The sequence below is a fragment of the Bubalus kerabau genome, chromosome 7 (genome assembly GCF_029407905.1).
Source record: "Bubalus kerabau isolate K-KA32 ecotype Philippines breed swamp buffalo chromosome 7, PCC_UOA_SB_1v2, whole genome shotgun sequence".
NCBI lineage: Eukaryota > Metazoa > Chordata > Mammalia > Artiodactyla > Bovidae > Bubalus > Bubalus kerabau.
Genome location: NC_073630.1, coordinates 16,878,013 through 16,903,796, shown reverse-complemented (window position 1 = coordinate 16,903,796; position 25,784 = coordinate 16,878,013). Strand labels below are relative to the sequence as shown.

The 25,784-nt window shown below is 38.3% G+C and overlaps 1 protein-coding gene across 50 annotated transcripts in view; it reads right to left on the bottom strand.

Annotated features, from left to right (window-relative positions):
• BMPR1B (bone morphogenetic protein receptor type 1B) overlaps window positions 1-25,784 on the bottom strand; it is a 531,330-nt gene that overhangs the window by 93,862 nt on the left and 411,684 nt on the right. For 25 of the 50 annotated variants that reach the window (XM_055587716.1, XM_055587712.1, XM_055587717.1 and 22 more), the window contains one exon: window positions 10,223-10,296. The exons of 17 other annotated variants lie outside the window; for them this stretch is intronic. The gene's annotated coding sequence lies outside the window, so the exon portion shown is untranslated. Of the gene's footprint in view, window positions 1-2,004; window positions 2,139-10,222; window positions 10,297-25,784 lie in introns of all 50 variants that reach the window. 8 more of the 50 variants (XM_055587737.1, XM_055587727.1, XM_055587732.1 and 5 more) reach the window with 2 other exon arrangements.

Here is a 25,784-nt window from a genome sequence, read left to right as displayed (position 1 = left end):
CACAGAAACATTTTATATTACCTGAATTCAGAAACACATGGCACCAAACAGGAGACCACAAATATTATGCAGGAACAGAATAATGCAACACAGGGGCAAAAAATGCTGAAGAAATTTTTTTTCTTGTGGTATCCACTAGCACTTTTTTTTTTAACAGACTACGCTTTTATTGGTTCTTTATGATTATGCTACCACCTTCCAGACGAATATGCGTTGTGATTTAAACAAATTTAAAAAGGAATTAGGAGAAGGCGATGGCACCCCACTTCAGTACTCTTGCCTGGCAAATCCCATGGACAGAGGAGCCTGGTAGGCTTCAGTCCATGGGGTCGCGAAGAGTCGGACACGACCGAGCAACTTCCCTTTCACTTTTCACTTTCATGCATTGGAGAAGGAAATGGCAACCCAACCCAGTGTTCTTGCCTGGAGAATCCCAGGGACGGGGGAGTCTGGTAGGCTGCCATCTATGGGGTTGCACAGAGTCGGACACGACTGAAGTGACTTAGCAGCAAAAAGGAATTAAAAAATGGAAAAGTAAGTATATGGTTTTCTTAATATCTGTTTAATAATTTAAAGTTCAGAATAAGAAACTCAATTTTTAGTCCCATGTCGTAAGCTTCAGGGTTTCCCTGGTGGCTCAGATGGTAAAGATCTGCCTGCAATATGGGAGACCTGAATTAGATCCCTGGGTTGGGAAGATCCCCTAGAGAAAGGAACAGCTACCCACTCCAGTATTCTGGGTTGAAGAATTCCAAGGACAGAGGAGCCTGGGGGGCTACAGTCCATGGGGTCACAAAGAGTCAGACACAACTGAGTAAGCTTCAATATACATGAAATCCTGGTGAAGAACATAAATACTAAAAACTTGTATCTTTTATTACTTTATTTACTTTATTTTGCTCTTATTAAGCATTACCTGACACCTGTTCCTTACTTCTTTAGATACTCAAAATGTCTTACTCTCTGCTGAATCTATACAGCTATGCCTAAATGCTTATTAACTGAACATAGTTGAATAGATTTTAAAATAGTGCTATTGTGATTAACTTTATATGCCAACTAACTGGATTGTGGGTACCAGATATCTGGTCAAACATTATCTGGTATTTCTGGGAGGGTGTTTGGGATGAATCTAATACCTGAGAGACTGCAGAAGGCAGATTTCCCTCCCTAATCAGCTGAAGGTCTGAACAGGACAAAAAGGTTGACTCTCCAAAGAAGAGGGAATGCCTCATATCTAATGTCTTCAAGCTGGGCCGTCACATGTTTCCCGCCTTCAGATTCCAACTGAAGTATCAGCTCTCTTCCTAGGACTTCAACTCCTGATCTCTGTATCTCTGCCTGGACTGTAAGTACACTCCTGGCTCTCCTGAGTCTGCAGCTTGTCGCCAAGCTAGGGACTTGCCAGCCCCCATCAAAATGTGGACCAGTTCCCGACGAAAATATATATACACACATGCTTCCTATTCATGGCATTTCTATGGAGAAACTTGATTCAGTTACTCTTGGTTTTCAAAGTTTCCTCAAATACCCAAGTTTCTTAAATACATATAAAAAGTTCTTTTAATTAAATCTGAATTACCTTGGGCCCTTGAATTGTGGTTTCAACCTAATAAAAAGTTTAATTTCACTATCAGCAATATAGTTGAGATCTAACGTATGTCCTGAGACTCAGTGAGTGACTCATTGTATGTCTGACTCAGTGGACCTGAATCTGGGCAGACTCCAGGAGACAGTGAAGGACACGGAAGCCTGGTATGCTGCTGCACTCCATGGGGTCACAAAAGCAGGACCTGGCAACTCAACAACATGTCCTCAGAATCCATGCTCTACTGATGGCCATTCAGGCAGTGCAGCCGCTAATGCCCCTGTGCCCAGTGCAAGCTAAGACTATAAGATCATTCACATCTTAGTGAAACGTAAATTGTCCACATGAGATCAAACAGCAAGGATTAAATTCAAATAGCAAGTCCAAGATTTCAACCAAAGCTAAGGTGCACTCACCAACTACAAGATGATCACAGAGCAGAGTGATTTGGGTTTTGTTTCTATAAATTTCCTTGGCAGTATCTTTCTCATCTCTATCCACTCTCGGCCCAGAGATTTGTGTATAGTAATCTCTTCCAACAGTGTTGCCCCTTGAGAAATCAAATTGTTAAATAAATGTCTAGGCTGAAGACCAGTTCAAGATGCTTTACTCTCCTCTACTAAATAAGGTAATAAAGATCACCAGAGGTATGAAAGCTATTGGCAAAAATCTGAGCTTCAAAATAGGTGAAAAGCATGTAAGTGGAGAACACAGTCACTGAAAACTTATATTACTCAATAGATACATATATACCAGAAATTTTACTCGAAACATTAAACATTTTTCATTACATGCATTCTGGATGTTTTACTAAAGAACGTACTCATTTCCGGTGACTAAAGGAAAAAAATGTACTTCAACGTGTTTTCAATAAAAGAAGATGGCTGTGAAAGTAAAACGGAGTGTTTAAGGCTAGCCAGGGCAAGGTAAAGGCTAAGCTCTTTGTATTCTAGAGGTACTTAGACACTTCACTGAAGATAAATGCTGATTTCATTCTTTCAAAATGTACCAACAAAATTGAATCAGACATTTCCTTTTTTTCTTTTCTCTTTTTCAAGGATTTCTCTTTCAAACTTTTTTTAAAAAAAGAGCCACATTCCCCCCTGGCAACAGTAGGCATTCCTATACTCCTATAGGAACATGCTGTAGTACATGGTTTTCCCTTGTTTGATTTGCGTAAGGCCCATCTCAAGACACAATCCACTTACTAGGCACAAGTATCCTCTTCTGAGCTCTAGTCCTTTTATAGTCAACTGACTATGAAACTAACATTTCACGCTAAGAGGTCTTGCTGATACACCAAACTCAACGTATTTAAATCTGAAGTTCTTCGTCCTTCCTGAAGCCTCCCCAGCCTATCCTTGTTCTTTCTAAACCTAAACTGTCTTCAGTTTCTTTCTGATAAGCATACCCATCATCCACACAGCTGCCAAAGAAAAACCCAAGAATCTTTCTGGATGTCTCCCTCTCTATATCCATTATATCCAATCCATTAGCAATACAATCATTTCAATCTTCTAAATTTTTCTGGAATCCTTCCGTAACTCTCTACTGATATTGTTAAAAGATTCCAAATGTAGCCCTCACCATTTCTTATCTGGTGGTCTAAAATAGGCTCCTAATCTCTAGCCCTACCTTCCTCTAACCATCTTATACTACAGCCAGAACTACATTTTCTAAAATACACATTCATTTATTTGCTTAACTAAACAATTATTTGGAAACACCTACCAGGTAACAGATTCTGCCCAAGGATGTAATAATGAACAGAAAAAGACACAATTCCCTGCCCTGACAAAGCTGACAGTTACTGGAGAAAAGAGAAGAGAAGTCAAGTCAAGATGAAAGCACATTATGTTATGTGCAATGTGGAGAAATAAAGCAGAGAAAGGAGATAGAAGATGTAGGGCGTGGTTGTTAAAGAGGACAGTCAGAATCTCCTCTCTGAGGCAGTCATTTCTGGGAAGGGAAAGGCGGTGAGAGTGAGCTATGAAGTGGGAGTGTTCCAGACAGAAGAAAGCAAGAGCCCTGAGGTGGAAGTGTACCTGGGGTCCTTGAAGAGCAAGAGGCACAGGTTTGTCCAGAAAGAGGCACAGTAGTAGGAGGGGAGGTCATAGAAGACAAAGGGATGGATCTGAGAGGGCCTTGTGGGAACTTTTTCCTCTGGTTGCTGTGCCAAAAATGGACTATAGGGACAAAAATCAAAGCAGAGAGCACTTAGATGACTGCAGGCACTGACAGTGAAGCAGTTAGTGGATGATTCAGACGGGTGCTGTGGTTTGAACACGGATGGCAGTGGCAGGGGTGATGAGAAGCGGTCAAATTCAAAATGTGTTTTGAAGGTATTATTATTGCTTTAATTTCCAAGAAAGTAGAGCCGAAGACAACTGCTTGCCAACAGGCAGTTTACTGGCAATGTCATCCAGGAATCAGCCAGGGCTGTGAAACAGGAAAGAAAAAACATAGGCAATCTGAGGATGAGTTAACTAGCTCACCTCGCCAGAGGCACCACGACATGAACCTCAGTACCTCCATTCTGGCTCGGCTCCTATCATACCCCACTGGTCGTGTACGGCCTTTCCTTTCAAGCTGTGTGTCAGCACACATTGGTTCCTCGTGTTGCATTAAAGAAGCCCCAAGGCAGGGGACCAAGAGGTTAAGCGAGTGTCCAATTTCATCTTTATAAAACAGGGCAATGCCTTCACAAGAGGTGGCTCAGTGGGTAAAGAATCCGCCTGCAATGCAGGAGACGGGGGTTCAATCCCTGGGTCAGGAAGATCCCCTGGAGGAGAGCATGACAATCCACTCCAGTATTCTTGCCTGGAGAATCCCATGGAGAGAGGATCTTGGCAGGCTACAGTCCATAGGGTCGCAAAGAGTCGGACACGACTGAAGCAACTGAGCACACACACACCCATGACAGCAGGAAGGGGTAGTCTCAAGAGGATTCTGAAGTGGAGTACATGGAGCCCTAAAAAATAGTCTTGGAATAATTCTGTAATGGACTATATGCACTACGTGAGAGATAAAGAAGAGATAAGGATAATGTCAAGGTTTGGTCCTAATTAAGTACAGTATGAAACTGCCATTAACCAAAAGACAGTGGGAAATACGATTATGTATGTTACTTCCTTCTTAAAGGTAGTCATGGATCTCTGCATCTCCAGTTCACACACACATTCATCTCTTCAGCCCTGCTTACAATCTCAAATTAGCCACTCACTACCCCTCACCTCCAACTCTGCACTTATACTAAATAAACTCAATCCTCTGGCCACACCGTGCTCTCTCGAGGCTCTCTGGAATTTTGCTCAGGTTGGTCCCTCTGGCTATCTGTTTTGCTCAAATAACTCCTTATCAGCCTTTAATTGGAAACTCAGTAGATATCTCCTTTTAAGTTAGATAGACACCTACCCATTCCCAAAGCAGTCTTTGTATGTGCCTGCCTCCTCTCCAGGATGTAATCATGGAATATTTTTCTTGAACCCACAGGGCATATTACAACACTGGAAGATACTAGGTATGCAATTAAAGTATGTTAAATTAAAGAATAAGTGGTTTCTCCGAGTCATTCTATGTTTATTTTTAAAACAGTATCTGTGCCCCAAACCAACTTCTCATATGAACTATTTAAATATTTTAATGTGTCACCTCATCCTGAGACACTGAAGCTTATGTCCAAAGTCACATAAGTATTCAGTAGCTAGGAAACAATTAAAATTCAATTATTTTGATTCCCATCAGAAAAGACTCCTGCTTTTTCCCAAATAGTTAACTCTGAGCCAAGATCTGAGTATAATATGTTTTAGGATATTTATAGAATTAGATCATTAAAGATTAAAAATGCTTACTGCATTCTTTTTTTTAATTGAAGTATAGTAGATTTACAATGTTTCAGATGTACAACAAAGTGTGTATGTATGTATATATACACACACACACACTTTTTTCAGATTCATTTCCACTTTAGGTTATTATAACATACTGAATACACTTCTCTATATTCAATAGAGATACTGTGCTATCCAGTAGGTCTGCAATGTTTATATATTAGTAGTGTGCATCCGTTAATCCCAAACTCCTAATTTGTCCCTCCTCTCCTGCTTCCTCCTTCCCATCTTATTGGATTTTAATACCAGCATTCCAGTTAACATAAAAATAAGACCATTTGGAAGTAAAATAAATCATTGTACTGAATCTTAAATCTTAAAGACTCCTCAAGAGAGGGTTGACGATACTGGATGCTTGGGGCTGGTGCACTGGGACGACCCAGAGGGATGGAATGGGGAGGGATGAGGGTTCAGGATGGGGAACACATGTATACCTGTGGCGGATTCATTTTGATATTTGGCAAAACTAATACAATTATGTAAAGTTTAAAAAAAAAAAAAAAAAAAAATCAGATCTTTACAGTCAGCCCCATGCCAGACTTCTGGAAAAAAAGATCTTTTTCACCACATTGTCTACAAGTTACAGGACTAAACGGCGTATTTGGTTATGCTGTTCAGGTAGCACATGTGTGCTCAGCTGTTTCAGTCATGTCCAACTCTTGGCAACCCCATGGACTGAGGTCCACCAGGCTCCTCTGTCCATGGAATTTTTCCAGGCAAGAATACTGGTTACTGCTGCAAAGTCACTTCAGTCGTGTCCGACTCTGTGTGACCCAATAGACGGCAGCCCACCAGGCTCCCCCGTCCCTGGGATTCTCCAGGAAAGAACACTGGAGTGGGTTGCCATTTCCTTCTCCAATGCAGGAAAGTGAAAAGTGAAAGGGAAGTCGCTCAGTCGTGTCCGACCCTCAGCGACCCCATGGACTGCAGCCCACCAGGCTCCTCCATCCATGTGATTTTCCAGGCAAGAGTACTGGGGTGGGGTGCCATTGCCTTCTTTCTCCAGGGGATCTTCCCAACCCAGGGATAGAACCTGCATCTCCTGCATTGGCAGGCAGATTGTTTACCACTGAGCCACACGAGAAGCCATGTTCATGGAGGGCAGAGCCCAGTCAACTTCTCACAGAGGCTTCCTGACTTCAATCCATTTTAGTTCTGATGGAAAATGTGAGCACATTATTTTTAGATTCAATATAGGTTTCTGTTGGGTAAATTTTCTGGCTGACTAGATTTTCTGAACCTAGTCCTTTTCACTTGGAACAAATGTGCAATTCCCGAAGATGCCAACACATCATGTGTTACTGATGCATAACAAGATTAAGAGGAAAAATGAAAACATTTAAAAGGCAAAACATACTTGGGAAAAAATCACACAGTAAAGTGACCTGGGAAACGCCCTCAGACATTTTCTAAAATTATTTGGAGAATATCTTTAGAATTTAAAAGTACACCTAGGTCCTATTAAAACTGCACAGTGTTTTCAGTGTAGGGAACAAAACAGCATACAAAAGAAAGCATCATTTTATAATTTATAGAGAATAAAAATCATTCAAGTTTGAAACTTCCAAAGTTCTATTAAGTCCTTAAACAACTCATATTTAATTATAAAATACTACAAAATAAGAGACACTTCTGAAACATATGCATTCAATCACATAGCTAGATGTGGTAGCATTTTTTAATTTTTTCTAAACTGAAATTCCTTTATTAGAAAAAGAAGGCAGAAGACTCCATTATCTAACTAAAACACCAATCATACCATAACTCAGCTCACAAACCCTCCATGAATTTCCATTGCCTGTGGGATAAAGTTCAAGTTTACTCACAAAGCCACATAATTTTAGTTCAAAGTTCTCAAACTTGAACCACACATCTGTATCAACCGGACGGCTTGTTAAAAACAAAGTTTTCTGGATGCATTCCCTGGAGATTTTGATTCAGTAGATCTGGGTTGGGACACGAGAATATATATTTCCAACAGATCCCCATGTTACGCTGATGCAGGGACCACAATTTGAAAACCACTCACTGTCTAGTCACAATCTAGCTTTCATGTGTCGTCCGTGTCCCTACACAGACTTCTGGCTCTGCACATTTTCATCCTTTGACTCTAAGTAAACTATTCCAATCACACTTATGTTTATAGGTTCTAGAATTCAGCAAAAGAACTCTTGCTTAAGCTGTACTCTACAGAGCAAACGATTTCAACAGTACTTGAATGCTGTCATAACCACATGCCAGCTTATCCTGAATCAGCTTTAGCATCACTTGTTGTTAATACTCTGATGTACAAACCTCAAGGCCCTGGGGTCATTTTCCCATCCTAATGATGGCCATGGCCTTGAGTGGGAGAAGTATGAAACAATATTCTGGGGGAAAAATGTTTTTGTTATGACTATGAGTTTCTGCTATCTGAGAAGGGCTTGTCAGTGTGGGCAGTTTTCCAGCTACTCGACAGGAAAGGCGTTTCTGCTACAGTAACAAGGAGAAAAGCTTGGAAAGAGGCTTCCTAGCCTATAGGCATGCTCTCTGTCCCTAGGACGATCTATTAATCTGTGTAGAGACAGTTAATGATCAAGATTCATAGGCAAATTAACAGATCCCCATAAGGCCCAGATACAGAATTATGAAGACCAATTGTCCCCAAAAGCAATAACTGAACAAGCAGGGTTGCAGGTGGGCTACTCTGCTAAGTTTTAACAAAGGAAAAATGATATGATCTTAACCAGAACTAATGGAAACTCTTAATCACAAGTAATTTTTCTCATAAACCAACTAAATAAAATAACAAAGCCTCCTCACTAAAATTCTGATTTCACAAGTAAAATACTATTATAATTGATATCAGAAAAAGAAAATAACAGTCAACACAGGAACCTGAATTCAGTGTTTTCCTTGTAGAGAACATTTTCTGGAACCCAAGTCTTGAATATTAGAGTAAGTGGTCATGACCTTTTCCAGGAAATCTTCCCAACCCTGGAATGAAACCCACATCTCTTATGTCTTCTGCATTGGCAGCCAGATTCTTTACCACTAGCACCAGCTACAAAGCTCCTTCAATTTTTAGAGGAAAGAAAAACCCATAGTGCTTTCTAGCTGAAAGGAAGGTAAGGGTGTGGCTATGTACTCAATTTTGTTATGGGTTATCTCTTTTATTACATAAAATTCTACAAATAAACTAAAAAAGAGAATATTGGGTTCAGTCTTCAGGGATTTTTTTATCATAAAGGAATAAATTATAGAATAAAGTCGATTGAGGACCAACCCCTTCTCCCACCATATTCACCACTATCATAAATTGGCTTTTTATCTACTACTAGAATATTTCATAGTAGTAGATAAATAGCCTACTTCACTTGAAGGACTGATGCTGAAGCGCCAGTATTCTGGTCATCTGATGCGAAGAGATGACTCATTGGAAAAGTCCCTGATGCTGGGAAAGATTGAGGGCAGGAAGAGAAGAGGGCGTCAGAGAATAAGAGCGCATCACTGATACAATGGACATGAACTTGGGCAAACTCCGGGAGATGGTAAGGGACAGGGAGGCCTGGCACGCTGCAGTCCATGGGGTCGCAAAGAGCTGGACACAACTGGGTGAATGAACAACAACAACAATGAATATTTTTGGAGCTCTATAGAAACAATTCACATGCCATAAGACTGACCTATTTAACATGTTCAATTCAATCCTTTTCAGCACAGAGTTTTGCAATTATATCACCATGCAATTTTAGAACATCTTCATAACACCCTCAAACAAGTCCCATAGCCATTAACAGTCACTCCCTATTCTTGCCCCTGGCCCCCCATCCCAGGCAACTTAAAGCTACTAATCTCTCTTACATCAGTGTATAGTTTTAAATTCTAGACTTTTCATATAAATGCAATATGACAATATGTGGTCTTAGAATCTGGCTTCTTTCACATAGCATGATGTATTCAAAGTTTATTCAAGTTACAGCATAATTTTTATTGCCAAAGAATATTTTATTATATAGATACACAACATTTTGTTTATCCATTCATCAGCTGCTGGACATATGGGTTTTCTACTTACTGGCTATTATGAATAACACTGCTGTGAACATGTACAAATTCTGTGGGGACATTAGGTTCTCACTTCTCTTGGATAGATACTCAGGAATGAAACATCTGGAGCATATGGTAGCTGAATGTTTAACACTGTGAGGAAGTGACAGACTGTTTTTTCAAAAGCGGTTACACCATTTTCTATTCCCAGAAGTAGTGTATGAGGATTCCAATTTCTCCACATCTCTACCAACACTGGCTATTATCTTTTTGATTATAGCCACTCTAGTGGGTGGACAAGTATCTCGTGGTTTTGATTTGAATGCCACTGACAGCTAAAGATGTGTACAATAAAGGACAGAAACAGTATGGACGTAACAGAAGCAGAAAATATTAAGAAGAACACGCAGAACTGTTTAAAAAAATATTAATGACCCAGATAACTACAATGGCGTGATCACTCACCTACAGCCAGACATCCTGGAATACGAAGTCAAGTGAGCCTTACTACGAACAAAACTAGAGGAGGTGAGGGAATTCCAGTTGAACTATTTCAAATCCTAAAAGATGATGCTGTAAAAGTGCTACACTCAATATGCCAGCAAATTTGGAAAACTTAGGACTGGACACAGGAATGGAAAAGGTCAGTTTTCATTCCAATCCCAAAGAAAGGCAACGCCACAGAATGTTCAAACTACCACACCATTGCACTCACCTCACACGCTAGCAAAGTAATACTCCAAGCCAGGCTTCAACAGTACATGAACCATGAACTTCCAGATGTTCAACCTGGATTTAGAAAAAGCAGAAAAACCAGAGATCAAATTGCCAACATCTGCTGGATCATAGAAAATGCAAGAGAGTTCCAGAAAAACATCTGCTTTATTGACTATGCCAAAGCCTTTGACTGTGTGGATCACAACAAACTGGAGAAAATTCTTCAAGAGATGGGAATACCAGACCACCTGACTTGCCTCCTGAGAAACCTGTATGCAGGTCAAGAAACAACAGTTAGAACTGGATATGGAACAATGGACTGGTTCAAAACTAGAAAAGGAGTACATCAAGGCTGTATATTGCCACACTTTATTTAACTTATACGCAGAGTACATCATGAGACACGCCGGACTGGATGAAGCACAAGCTGAAATCAAGACTGCCAGGAGAAATATCAATAAACTCAGATATGCAGATGATACCACCCTTATGGCAGAAAGTGAAGAAGAACTAAAGAGCTCCTTGATGAAGGTGAAAGAGGAGAGTGATAAAGCTGGCTTAAAACTCAACATTCAAAAAACAAAGATCATGGCATCTGGTCCCATCACTTCATGGCAAATAGATGGGGAAACAGTGGAAACAGTGGCTGAGTTTATTTTGGGGGGCTCCAAAATCACTGCAGATGGTTACTGCAGCCATGAAATTAAAAGACGCTTGGTCCTTGTAAGAAAAGCTATGACCAACCTAGACAGCATATTAAAAAGCAGAGACATTACTTTGCCAACACAGGTCTGTCTAGTCAAAGCCATGGTTTTTCCAGTAGTCATGTATGGATGTGAGAATTGGACTACAAAGAAAGCTAAGTGCTAAAGAATTGATGCTTTTGAACTGTGGTGTTGGAGAAGACTCTTGAGAGTCCACTGGACTGCAAGGAGATCAAGCCAGTCAATCCTAAAGGAAATCAGTTCTGAATATTCATTGGAAGGACTGATGCTGAAGCTGAAGCTCCAATATTTTGGCCACCTGATGCGAAGAGCTGTAAAAGACCCTGATGCTGGTAAAGACTGAAGGCAGGAGGAGAAGGGGCCACAGAGGTGGATGGCATCACCAACTCGATGGACATGAATTTGATCAAGCTCCAGGAATTGGTGGTAGACAGGGAAGCCTGCAGTACATGGGGTCGCAAAGCATCAGGCATGACTGAGTGACTGAACTGAACTGATAGCTAATGACACTGAGCATCTTTTCATATGATCATTGGTCATCTCTACATATTCTTTAGAGAAATTTCTGTCAAAATCCTTTCCCATTTTAAAAAAGAATTACCTTTTATTATTGGTTTTAAGAGTTCTTTATATAATCTGGAATTGAGTCCAACACTGGATATATGATTTGCAGATGTTTTCTCCATTCTGTGGGCTCTTCTCTCACTTTCTTGATGATGTATTTTTCTTTGATGATCCTTTGTATTATATATTATTTTATTGCTGCTTGTGCTTTTGACATCATATCTCAATTGCTTTATCTTATGAATATTTCTATATAAATATGATCCAGACCTAAAAATCATATATTACTTTTGAAAATGGTTGACAACAACTTAGGTTACATTTAGCAGTGCTTGAAAGTTCCCATTTCTCCATATGCCTGCCAAGGCTTGATAACCTCAGATTTATTTTGCCTATTTGTTAATTTTAACTTGGTAGCTCATATTATTTTAACTTTACTTATTTAGTTTCTTTTCCTGTACTTCCATCTACTCTGTCAATGGCCTGTTCATATCTTCTGACCCTTTTTTGGTATTTTTCTCATTTAGGAAGACATTCTTTATATATAATTGATATTAAATTTTTCTCAGTTACATGTCTTGTACCATGTTTTCCAAGTATGTAAGCCATCCTTTTGCTTATTTGCTTTGTTGAACTGCCAATAATTAAACTGTTTAGAAATTCTAAAATAATATCTTTATGTTCTGTGATCTTAGCATTTTTTTAACTTTAAGCTATACAAATGTTGAAGGAAATGGCAACCCACTCCAGTATTCTTGCCCAGGGAATCCCATGGACGGAGGAGCCTGGTGGGCTACAGTCCACGGGGTCGCAAAGAGTTGGACATGACTGAGCATCTTCACATACAAATGTTCTACTCTAAGAGATATTGTATTATATAGCTACCAATGGAATGGACACAAGAACCAATCTGTCTTGATTTGAATCTATATTCTACCATGTATTACTGTGTAATCTGAAACAAATTTACTTCTCTGAAGCTGTTTCTTCATTTATAGGACAGGGGGAATAAGAGCATCTATCTCATGTTGTGTGGCATTTAAATGCTGAAGTGTTTATAACAATACATGGAACATGAGCTATTATTTTCTTCTAAACATTTTCACTTTTTGAATTTCACCTTTAGCTTTATGACATACTTGGAGATGATTATTTTTCTCTTGTTTCATGAATTTTATACATGGTATGAAGTGAGGTTTTCAAACAAGTCTACCTTTCCCCACTGATCTCTAATGTCCCCTCTGACATATTATTTCCTTATATATATGATTCTCTATCATGTCCCACAAATATATGGCTACCCTAGGCCATAGCCACTCTATTTTAATTACTATAGCTATTAAACTATAAAATCATAGTAAGTTTTTCTATCTAGAAGAGCAAATATACCTAACTTGCTCAGTGCTTACTTACTATCTATAAACACAGGTATTTACAAGTGAATGGATTACAATGCAGGTATTTGTATCCTTGGATTTGTGAATTATAAAATCACAAGTAAAATATTGTCTGTTAGCTTAGTATTTAACAGAACTATAAGTATACACTTTTCTTTTTAAGCCCTAGACCACTTTGATTATTTTGTAAATAAAGTAATGATTTATTGAAAGCCAAGGGGATAATAAACAAAGAATCTAGACAAAGAAGTAAAACATTACAGAACTTTTTCATGGGGTGTATAATTTTGCTCACACACCAAGTACAAATAGGTGATAAGAAATCTTCAGCACAAATTCAAAAATTCCTTAAAAAGAAATTAAAAAATGAAAACAAAGCCCCAGAACAAAAGACCAAGTATTCAGTTTGCAAAATCACAGTGTGGATTCACAGTTACTGAGGAAGAGGTAGAAGAGATTAGTATAAACACCACAGCAATTTTATCTGGTAAAGACAGTTCATCGATTATACTAAAACATTCTACAGCTACTGCTTCTGACCATAAAACTCAATGTGTAAATCTAAAGGATCCATGTATAAGTGATACCCTACAATAGGAAGGAACAATGACCTTGTAATTTTAGCATTAAGAAATAAATCTGGAGAGGTGAGAAGCATTCACTTTTGTGTAAAGCTGCATATCATATTACTTATTTGCAGTCAGAGCTACTCAGGATACTTCACAAGTAATCTCTTTAGATTAACATTTGCAGAAAATCTTAGGAAGAGGAAAAAAGGAAGGATGCTCCATTCTTCACAGCAAGATAGGTTTTTTTTTTCTTAGAAAATAACTCAATTGTGTTGCTAATTTTGCCTTCCCACCTCAGATGGCGAGGTACTATGGCTAAGAACAAACTGAACATAAGTTGCATTTCTGTAAGCACTAAATTGTTGTGTTGTTTAGTTGCTAAGTCATATCCGACTCTTTTGCAACCCCATGGACTGTAGCCCTCTAGGCTCCTCTGTCCATGGGATTTCTCAGGCAAGAATACTGGAGTTAGTTGTCATTTCCTCCTCCAGGGGATCTTCCTGACCCAGGGATCAAACCCGTGACTCCTACATTGCAGGAGGATTCTTTACCACTGAGCCACCAGGGAAATCCAAGCACTAAATTATGACAGTCTAAATGTGGCTGAATATATGGTACTTTTTACAAAATATTACATATTATAGTAAGTGGGAAAATCTAAGCAGAAGTTATCATCTCTGAGCTTTATTCTTACCCTGGTATATTCATTTGTGGTAGTTGTGGTGTGTGTTTCTATAATGTGTCTCTTAAATAAAAATGTTCATGCGGCACAGACTTTGACTTCCAAAGATTCAGCCTAAATACAAATCATAAAGTCCAATTTAAATGTAATTCCTCAAAGAACAAGAATAAAACCTCTGCAACTCCAAATTCTGGTTCAGCCACTAGAAGTAACAGTGAGCTGTGGGTAAGTCGCCTAACAACTGCGTGCCCATGCTTCCTCCCTTGTGAAAATGAGAGAACACAAGTAGATCGTTAAAATTAACTAGGTCTTTTCAAACAGCAATGTAGGTACCCGTAGCATTTGCTTTTACTGGGCTTACTTGAGGTTGTGTAGATGTTTGTTTATATAATGGCACTTTATTCTCTGTTGAAGAAAACCTTCAGCTCCATCATCCCACACACGAACTACTTCCGCTCTTACTTGAAAGGAAATTCCTTTTCAAGGTTCACAGTACATTAGAGACAGCTGCATTGCTGAGCTTCCTCCAAAAACTTTAAAAAGCTGCAGATGTAGCCCATGCATGACATGGATCATGAAAACGAGACATTCTCAAACACTCAGACTGCCCCTTCTCTTACCCTCTTTTCATGCTGTATTTTCCGGGGCGCTGGCTGCTTACATTAAGCACTATGTATATGTTTATTGTAAATCAGATCCCTGAGGGCATGCAGGAACTTTCTAAAGTGACTATCCTGAGTGCTAACTTCCAAAGGAAGATAAGGTGAAAAGTATATTTCCATTTAATGACATTTCAACAACAGTCACTACCCTATTCACTTCCAAAGAGGCAATCCTCACTTCAAACCACACATTCCCTGGGTGTGTTTCCATACTGCCCTGGAACTCATAAGTGTTTGTCTGGAAAACTCAATTCTGGACTCAGAACCAATAAAACAAAAATACAACACTAGGTAAGAATTCTGGCATAGAACTTTTCCAGCAGAAGCAAAGAAGAGAGTTATGACTTGGTTTATTTCAGAACAGTCACCAAAACCGCCTATATTGCTATAAAGACAAACTATTTGCATTAGGAATAACATGTTGAATATAATAAGAGGGGGTTACAGGGCTCAGGGAACAATGACATATTTTATTTTCTTGGGCTCCAAAATCACTGTGGATGGTGATGGCAACCATGAAATTGAAAGACGCTTAGTCGTTGGAAGGAAAGGTATGATCAACCTAGAGAGTGTATTAAAAAGCAGAGACATCACTTTGCTGACAAAGGTCCATCTAGTCAAAGCTATGGTTTTTCCACTAGCCATGTATCGATGTGAGGGTTGGACCATAAAGATGGCTGAGTGCCGAAAAATTGATGCTTTCGAACTGTGGTGCTGGAGAAGACTCTTGAGAGTCCCTTGGACTGCAAGGAGATCCAACCAGTCAATCCTAAAGGAAATCAACCCTGAATATTCATTGCAAGGACTGATGCTGGAGCACCAATACTTTGGTCACCTGATGCAAAGAGCCAACTCTTTGGAAAAGACCCTGACACTGGAAAAGATTGAGGTCAGGAGAAGGAAGGAACAGTGGATGACATGGTTAGATAGCATCACCAACTCAATAGATATGAGTTTGAGCAAACTCCAGGATATAGTGAAGGACAGGGAAGCCTGGAGTGCTGCAGTCCATGGGATCGCAAAGAGTTGGACAAGACTTAGCAACTCAACAACAACAGGGCTCAGAAGTGTCTCAACAACAATAAGGAGCTTTCTGAAGGTGGTTCACAGAGCCAAACTCTGAAAAGATTTCCAAGAGCCAACCAGATGTCCTATGACAATCTGGAGAGAGAAATGACTTAATTAATGTACCTGAATGTACATTAATTTGGGATTCACATTTTTGTTTCACCCTCCAAGAAATCCTTCATTCCAGATTCGGATTCTTCCAAAGAAATTAAGACTTAGGATCCCTTCTTCATCATTAGGGACAATATTTTAATAATGCCAGGACAACTATTTCATTAAACAACAGGTCATACTAATGCAGTATCTTAAGAAAGAACACTAAAACCAGATATGTAGGTAAGTTATTTCTGAAACAAACTCTGACAATTCTTTTTAAATACCATTAATATAAATAAGTTCTTGGTCAGAAAAGGGGCGTTAGAGGTTTTGTCTGCAGGTAAAGAATGAACTGAAATTTATTAACTCTAATGCAGTGTGTGCCAAATCCCTTGAGGTAGCTTAATCAACTGCAGCTTTCTGGGCTCAGCTCCCAAATACTTGGTTCAGTAGATCTGGGATGGGGTATAGGGGACTGCATCTTTAAAATGACCTTCAGTGACTCTATGTCGGAAACACACTGAACCATGCTGTGAGGAAAACTGCAGACTCCTGGTTTCTCAAATGGATCACTGCTGATTGCACACTGCTCATCAACTAATTCTCATTCACTAGCCACTGAAGCAGGCCCCTCACCCAGCCAGTGGTCACCGCAACACCTGCATAAAATCCTCAAGTCCTTCCAGTCAAGCCAGGAAGAGGCCAGAAAATCACCTGATCCTGAATTCAGGTCTCTCCTGCCACACGGCACCAAGCTGCCACAAAGAAAACACATTGGCCAACTGCTATATTATTGTTGGCAAGCACCGAAATTTGCTCAAAACCTTTACAAATGAAACCCAGCTGCCTAAGCTCAATACCAGATGTCTTCTACAATGTGTGGCTTTGATAGATTAAATTGAGCATAAGAAAGAGATGAAATATATGAAAATCTAATTTGCAAGATGTTTGTCATTAAGTCTAACAAAAAAAGACAGAAAATTATATTTTTCACTAGAAGAGGTTAAGTAGGGTAGATTAACAATATTCATAACTACCAAAATGCATTTTATGAATAAACTGTTTAGTGTCTTTTTAAAAATACAGCCCAAAACAATCTTCAAAAATACCCACTAAAAGAATGTCTTATGTCAGAAAATCATTCAATTTATCATGAGGGTCCTTTTCCTTTAAACCCATTCCCCAATTTGAACACATTTTCATTCAGGGCATAGGAAATTAAGTAGGAAATATTTAGTGATAGTGTCTGATTTCAATAAACTGTAATAACTCTATGAAAACATGCATATAAGAAACATATGTATGCAGATATATATAATATGTATAAGCAAGTATGGAAGTAAAAAGGCGATTTGTTTAGTAACCTCAATTAAGTGGCATCTACCCTTCTTCTGTTACATCCTGATGAAACTTTTTTGTTGTTTTCCAGGTCACTGCACAGTTCTCGATAACTCAGCTGATTTAAGCGCCTGAGTTAAACTCAGAAGCAGTTGAATATTCCTCCAATGAGCTGCACATCCCCTCACTTAAATGAGTTAATAGTTAATGGGCAAATACAGCATATTACTCTTACAACATTAACCTTTACTTTTTTCAAAAAAGAAACATATAAATCATAATGGAATTTAAAAACAATAAGCAATTGAGCATATTGACTCTAACCAAGATAAACATTCCATTGAGATTTAGCCCCATAAAAAGTGCACCATCATTAAAAGTACACACAATTACAATTGGCAGGTTATTATTTTTCAGATTTGAAAAATATTGTCATAGTTTTCTTTTAGAGAAACCAAAATAAAGCTGAAGATTTTAGCAAAGACATAGTTTCAACATGAATATTTCTACAAACATAATAGCAGAAAGATAATTTTATGCAAAGTTTACAAAACAAACCTGGCCTCAGATTTTCTGAAGCTATATACTATTGGCCTTGGCATAGTTTAAAGGAAAACAGAAATAATCATAAAGAATTTTAAGATGTCGTATTATATTAACTTCTCTCACACTTGGCTGATATCTTATCAATGCAGTTCCCACAATGCTGAAGTTCCACAATTGATGCAAAACTGATATAAGTAGCTATTTCCTTACCTTTAAAACTCCCGTTAAAATTGTGAAGATACAAAGATAATATGGGGACACTATGTCCTCGCATTATGACCACAGGATACTATCAAGCAGTGAAAACCTACGCACCAAAACCAGTCTTCTGCATGTACTTACGAGGCTTTTAAAAAGTGAATTTGTTATGTATCTTCATTCTCCCCTGGACTCCAAAAGGGATCAAAAGCATAGTTTCAGACACTCAAGTTCCCAGAATCTAATCTAATGAAACATATACTGCTAGCCACAAACTTGTGGCCTTTTTAGGGATCAAAATGTAAAATTTATGAGATATTCTTTGTGAGACATATGATGTGCAACTACTTGTTTCAATAAAGGAGTGAAAGTTATATGTAACAATCTGACAAAGCTAAATCTGCCAAGAGATTACAGTGCTTCTTTCATGCAGTATTTTTGCCACCAGCTTTAGTATCCTGAGTTTCCACAGCATCTTTTCTTCAAGAGTAAAGAAAATCATACCACTTCAGTTACTATTAAAATCAACAACTTTTCGTACTGACATTTCCTGAATACCAAAGTTGATGTTTAAAAAATCAAATATTTTTTTAATTGACATTTATTTATTTTAATGGGAGGCTAATTACTTTACAATATTGTATTGGTCTTGCCATACATCAACATGAATCCGCCATGGGTATACACATGCTCCCCATCCTGAACCCCACTCCCACCTCCCTCCCCGTACCATCCCTCTGGGTTATCCCAGTGCACCAGCCCCGAGCATCCTGTATCCTGCATTAAACCTGGACTGGCGATTTGTTTCTTATATGATATTATACATATTCTTTTTTTATAATTTTTCTACTCATATAGCTAATAAGTCACTTAGTAGCCAATAGGAGTTCATTATAAGCAAAGGAATACTAGAGGTATTCATATTGCTATTTTGAATTCCAGTAGCAGTTATATTAGGTGTTTTTCATTGTCAACCTAATCCAAAACTTCTTCTAGAACAAACTTCCACTGTCCCCAATGGCAATTACTGTCTGGTGCCCATCTTGGCACTGGGTGACTACGCATCCTATTTGACTCACATCTGATTACTGTTTAGGGTGAGCAGTCAATCAAATTCTCTCTCCAAAGAATTAAAAACAGGAAACAATGAAATGTTTATCAGTTAAGTTTGGAGAGCTAAGCAAAGAAGCTCTTCAAATATCATAAAATGCAGACACTGTTTTGGGTCATGTGCAAAATAATGAGTATGTCTAAGGAGGTAGACTCCTCTGCAGGCCAAGTACTGTACTAGGCACTTGAATTCAGCAGTAAATGAGACGGACATGGTTTTTCCTCTGAGAAGCTTGGCTTTCAGCAGGAGAGTGACACATATAATGATACATCACATGTACTATAAAACTGAAACAAAACTTACAATGAGGGGTTATAGCAAGTGGATCTCATTTAATTTGGATTGTTAAGGAAAACTTAGTGATACTTAAGCAAATGAATCAGTAGAGTAGAAAAGAACTTTTTGGGCTATGGAAACTACATATGTGGAAAGGAAGAGGAGTCTGGATCATTCCGGACAGGAAAGGCCTTTGTGGCTTGCTGACCACTGAGTAATGAGATGAGCTGCAAAGGAGTCAGAGCCTCACTGATGCAAACCTGGAAGGACGTAGAAAGGTCTGGATTTTATAATGCACGGAATGTCTGGTAACGACTTATAAACAGAAAGAAGGGAAAAGACACACAGAGAAAAGAAGGCAATGTCCATGAGGTCCCTCACAGACATGGATGAGTAGAAACTCAGGTCCCGTGGCCTCTCTGGGTCCCATGAGGCTTGTGTTTCCTTTAGCTTTTCTTTAGGTCTCCATTCAACTTCTTCCTCTACTTAAGTTTCTGTTCTTTTGCCCAAAATATCAATACTACTACTGTGATCTTAGACACATTATTAACTAATATGGAAGCTAATTAGTTTTAGGAGGAGTGTGATGATGGAGCTGATATCAAGCAAGAAATCAGTTAATCCAAAAGCCGCAGCTCCTCTAACATCAAGTGAAAAGTAGCAGGGCCTAGAAATAAGAATGAGGTTATTCTGAGCCCATAGTCAAAAAATCATCCTTAGGTATTTTAATATGAATATTTACACACACAAATCTATTACGATGAGCAGAGTGATTATTTTACAGATGGAAAAAAGTATAATAATCAAGACCAAAAGGATCCATCTGAAGCTAAAATGTAGCATAAGAAAGCTTGATAGACAATGTAGCTGATTTTAATTGTCAGTACACTGTCTTAAAGATTTGCCTAACGTCCTGTCTGATTCTAAAACTGAGATATACATTTGAAAAGTTAGCAGAAAAAACATATTCATAAATTTGTTCCTAGCAGTTATTTTAAGTCAATAAAAGATTTGTACAATGTTATTTCAAATTCAACTGGCTCACAAAGACAAAAAAAAAAACTAATCTGAACTCTGATCTATTATAACATTAATATTTTTTCAGAAGCTTTCATGTATTTGTAATTTAAAGGTTAAAATTATGTATGCACAGATACTGAGAGATACATATGCCTTAAATACATGGTAGCCACCACTACATATTTAAAGAAGATAACTTCTCATAACAAATGATGAAACTAAATAATTTGAGTTTACACTCAATAGTAGTGTGAATGTGTTTAATCCAATCTATTTTGCAGAATTTAAATTGAGAACTATAACTGAGCCACTTTCCTCCCAGGTAAATTGCCACAGAGATCAAATTTCTTACATCTGTGATGCTCACCACAAGGTGCGGTTACTCCCGATTAACAGCCCAGGATTAATTGTTGAAGTGCCACATAATAGCTGCAGTAGAAAACATTTTAAACACAGACCCCTGTTTATGCATTTAACAGATGTGTCGGTCTAACAGCTCAGATTTTCACTATAGTGTGCCATATGGCAACAAGGATCATTTTTCACTTAAAAATATTACCAAAAATTGATGCCCTATAGCAATAGTACCATTTTAATTTTGAAACTACACATTCACAGCAATGTTTGTTATCCTCCTGTTACTGCATTTCCTATTTGTCTTAATTCTATTGAAAATATTTAATAGCATAGATTTTTTTAACAGTTTTAAATTAGGGTCAACCAGATCAAACACAAATATTACAGTAGGAAATGTACGAAATACGACCTGGCAATGAAGTAGCAGGACGTAAAATCCTGGTTATATAAAACTGCAGGGGCCGTGGAGACTGGGACCTGCTTTTGTTCATTGGGTTTGGAGGTTTTCCTCTATTCCAAAAGAGCTAGTACCTACTTCCTATCTTGCCTTTTTTCCCAGTAACTCTTCATTGATATAGAATTACTCCTAAAGACCGAAAGTTGGCTACCAATTTTTATTTTAATCTGATTGTTGTAATAATCTATTACTATGATTTTATGGTGGGGGGGGGGCATAGGCACTGTGAAAAATTTCACATATACATTTAACAAGAAGCCAAATAAACATCTCACCTTTTAAAATGCCAGAGCATGAGGAGCATCCTCGTTAGGAAGGATGCATCATTGCCACCAATGTGTTAGAACAAACAGAAAGCATCCTTTACTTTTTAGGTCCCTCAATCTATCACCTTTATAACCTCACTAAATTCCTTTGGCAGAACTTCACAAGAATGGTAGTGACCAAAATGATGCTAACCACTGTTTACACGTTGTACTGTGCTCATTAGGATTGCCTGCAATTCCCTACTGTGATTTAAGAAACAAGGGGCAGGGTGGCATCAATAAATCAATCTCTAAAATACTATATTTCAAGCAGAAATGAACACTACAGCTCTTCACCATTACAAGTCATCTTTTCACTTTTAGAAGGAGGCAATTCCACACTTCATGATCTCGAGTTTTAAAAAATACATTCCTGAAGCAATCACAAAGTGCCAATATAAAAAACACAATGTTCAAAACCTACCAACATGTACCCTTTCTCCCTTTTTTCTAAGACCATGTCTCCTCAAGTAAAACGTTTAAGATAAGATTTAAGCAGTGATAAGATTTAGGCTGATGAATCACCCCACACACAGGCCAACCTAGCTACTCTGTTCCACTTGCTGTGACTTTGCAGAGCTTTGTACCCACTCCAGGGTTCTTGCCTTGAGAATCCCAGGGACGGGGGAGCCTGGTGGGCTGCTGTCTATGGGGTCGCAGAGTCGGACACGACTGAAGCGACTTAGCAGCAGCAGCAGCAGCAGTACCATTTAAGGTAGAATTGGAATAATGGACATATTCCTTCCATGTAGAATGTTTAGGTTTCCATATATTTAAATAACTAAATATTTGTATTAGCCTGAAGCACACACTCTCCAAATGTCTCAAGCTGTCATTTTGAAACACAGTTACTTTAAATAAGTATTTAAGGTCTCAGAACATTAATCTTGGCTTTGTCATTCACTTAGTAAGTCATGACCACTACATAGGTCTGTGCTTCATATATACCTATCTTAGTGATAATCATTCTTTCTCAAGTACATGCTAATTAATGATCATAACGCATTACAAGTTGTCAATGAATATTTAACTTGAGTAGTCAAAGTTACTTGGTCTTGGTTGAGCTCATAGTCTCTCTCTATAGTACACTCTGTTTTCATACAGGAAAATACATTTCTTCCAGAAAAAAAATGAAACATTTTACACAAGGTTACAGGTAGAGAGATTCTTCAAAAACAGTGAAAATTTCATTAGTGACAAAGCTAGGAATAAAAAGTGAGATAGAGTACATTAATCACAGTCTGCATTGCAGGTAAAGAAGCCGCCTGCAATGTAGGAGACCTGGGTTTGATCCCTGGGTTGGGAAGATTCCCTGGAGGGGGGCATGGCAACCCACTCCAGTATTCTTGCATGGAGAATCCCCATGGACAGAGGAGCCTGGTTGCCTCCAGTCCATGGAGTCACAAAAAGAGGCAAATACAACTGAGTGACTAAGCACAGCACACTAAGATGAGCTATGGGATTCTTTTAAAGTCTTGTCTCAATTTCCATTTCCAGATTGGTTGTCTCCTATTCCTACACAGATTAACATTATTCCTAATGATACTAATAATAGCAAACTCTTAGACAATAGTATGCACTATCACTCCTCTAAATGCTTTGTATGTATCTAGTAATTATTTAGTAATCAAGTCAATCCTATGGTTAGTTATTATTATTATGCCCATTTCACAGTTGAGAAAATCAAGGCACCAATAAGACTTCTCATTTAGTTTACAATCTAGTAAGTGGTGAAGCTAAGATTCAAACCCAGACATTCTCGTTCCAGAGTTCATACACTTAACCACTATGCTACGAAATAAATTAGTAGACATACACAGACCCACATGGGCACTCACATGAAAGGGCTCTGAACAGGGAGTTAAAAAGGTTATGCTTCACAGAAAAAGCAGGGAATGTCTCTGGGCTTCAACCTTCTCACTGAAAAGTCAACCACACAATACTATCTTAAGGTGTATTCTAATCCTAATATTTATGATTCAAAGATTCAGTCTGTAACATATAGCCTCTTCACTTTTGACTGACGTAACGATAAATAGTTTATGTATTCATAGGTTTCAAGGAAAATGATAAACAGGGAAGGAAAAATTGCCCTTAGGCAATCAAGAAATAGTGGTAGCATGAGTAGAGGAATAAGATTTTTCACCTCATATATATCATGCTTTGAGTTTCTTGGGACATTCTTAAGAAAGTTTCCCTGAGGTCTTTCTGTCTCTTCTAGAAGGTACCAGATTATAACAATGTTTGGAAAATAAATTAGCCAACCAGGTAAATGAATTACATGTTGTTTCCTCATATCAACATACAAAACTCTTTTGAATTACACATATCTATAACCAGAAATTAAAAGCATTTTTTCATGGAGCCAAGCAACAAAATATAATACTTACATAGTGTCATGGAACACTGCGAGATTATGAAAAATTAATCTTATAAGTATCAATCCAAATATATGCCAATTGGTAATACATGCTTCTCAAGTAAACAGTACTGCCAAGTAAGTTCTGTTAAATGCATTCACAGGTATATGAGGCTGACTTGTAAATGCATTTCGACCTCACACATATTCCCTTTGTCACCTGGCTTAATTTTATAAAAGGGCTATTTCCTTATTTACAACTTTGTGACTTCCTCACTACCAATCACTATCACAGATAATTGTTTCATTTTAAGTTATTCTTCTTCTAAGTTGAAAATAGTTCAGCTACTTTCATAATTACTCTTTTAGCTCTTTAAAATAATTTTAATTTTTTTTCTCCTTTAGGCAACTTTATACAAGAATAATTCTTCTAAACAAAATGATCATTTAAGAAAGCCCCTGTTCTTAAATATGGGTAAACATGACATATTCACAAATTACAATTATTGCCATTATAAAACTACAGATTTACTCAATGCATCCATGTAAAATTACAATGAACTTCAAAGTTAATTAGCTAACTATAAAAAACCTAACAATACTCAAATAAATTTAAATGATCAAAACAAAGTTTATTAGACTGTTTTCTTAAATTCATCATATAAACTGTCTCAGCATGTGGACAATCAACCTCATCCTCAAAGTTCCAAACTAGACTGCACGTAATTAATTGCTAGAGCAAACAGAAACTTTGCATCCCTTTTAAAATTATTCTGACACACTCTCTACAAAGCATTGCCCTGACAGAGAAAGTAGTAAGGTTACAGAGCAGTTGGAGGATGGGAGCTGGAAATGTTTAGCCGATGAACCTCTGCCCTGAACTTTCCCTTCTGTGATAAAAACCACGAAACCAGACATTCATGGAGCCCCCTGTCAGCACTGTACTGCGGGGCACTGATCTTCTTACCCCTCGTGTGCATAGACAGAAGAATGAGCAAGGAAATGTGAAGCTGCCAGTTTAGTTCGTCCAGCCAACCCATTGCAGCAGGAGAGCAGTCAATGTGACCTGCCTGTTTAAACCTCCTGTTTCTTGCCTTTCCTTCTTTCACGGAGACTCCTCTGCTGCCACTCTTGTCAGAGCTTCCGGCAAGCCTGCCAGCAAGCCCTAGACGGGACCGTGAAAGACAAGCCTGTTACAAACTGGTTCTGTCACCACGGAGACTTCAACTGATCACCTCGTGGGGAGGACAACAAAGGGCGGTGAGGACCCCGGGCCGGGTTGTTTTCTTAAGAAAGGAGCCTGACCCAGCTGTCCACACAGAGGCCAGGGCAGGCGGGACTTCGCTCCGGACTGACCATGCCGAAGTCCCCACACCTCCTGGGCAGCTGTGGAGACATTCCGGAGATACACACACCTATACTGTGCTGACATGCAACTGCTTATTTCTTCTGTTAAGGGTTTCTGCTTTTTTTTTTTTTTTTTTCCCCTCTGCCATGAATGGTAACTCTTTGGGAATCGTAGAAAGACAAGAAGAAATAAAAATTTTTTCTTTGATAACACGATAGAAATTTTGCAACACATCAAAGTGTCATGTTATGCCATTTTCTCACACTACATCAACACTTATATAATGAGGCAAATGCTTCTGAATCAAGTGCATGGATACAAAAAAGGGTCCCATACAAAAGGCATCTTTAATGAATATTTCAAGTTGAAAGATTTCAGTTAAGCTATTCATTAATTAATTTGATATGACTATAGTTTAAAGTTTTCTACAGAGCAAAAAAAAAAAAAAAAGTACTGTGACCTAACCTATTTTATTATGTGAA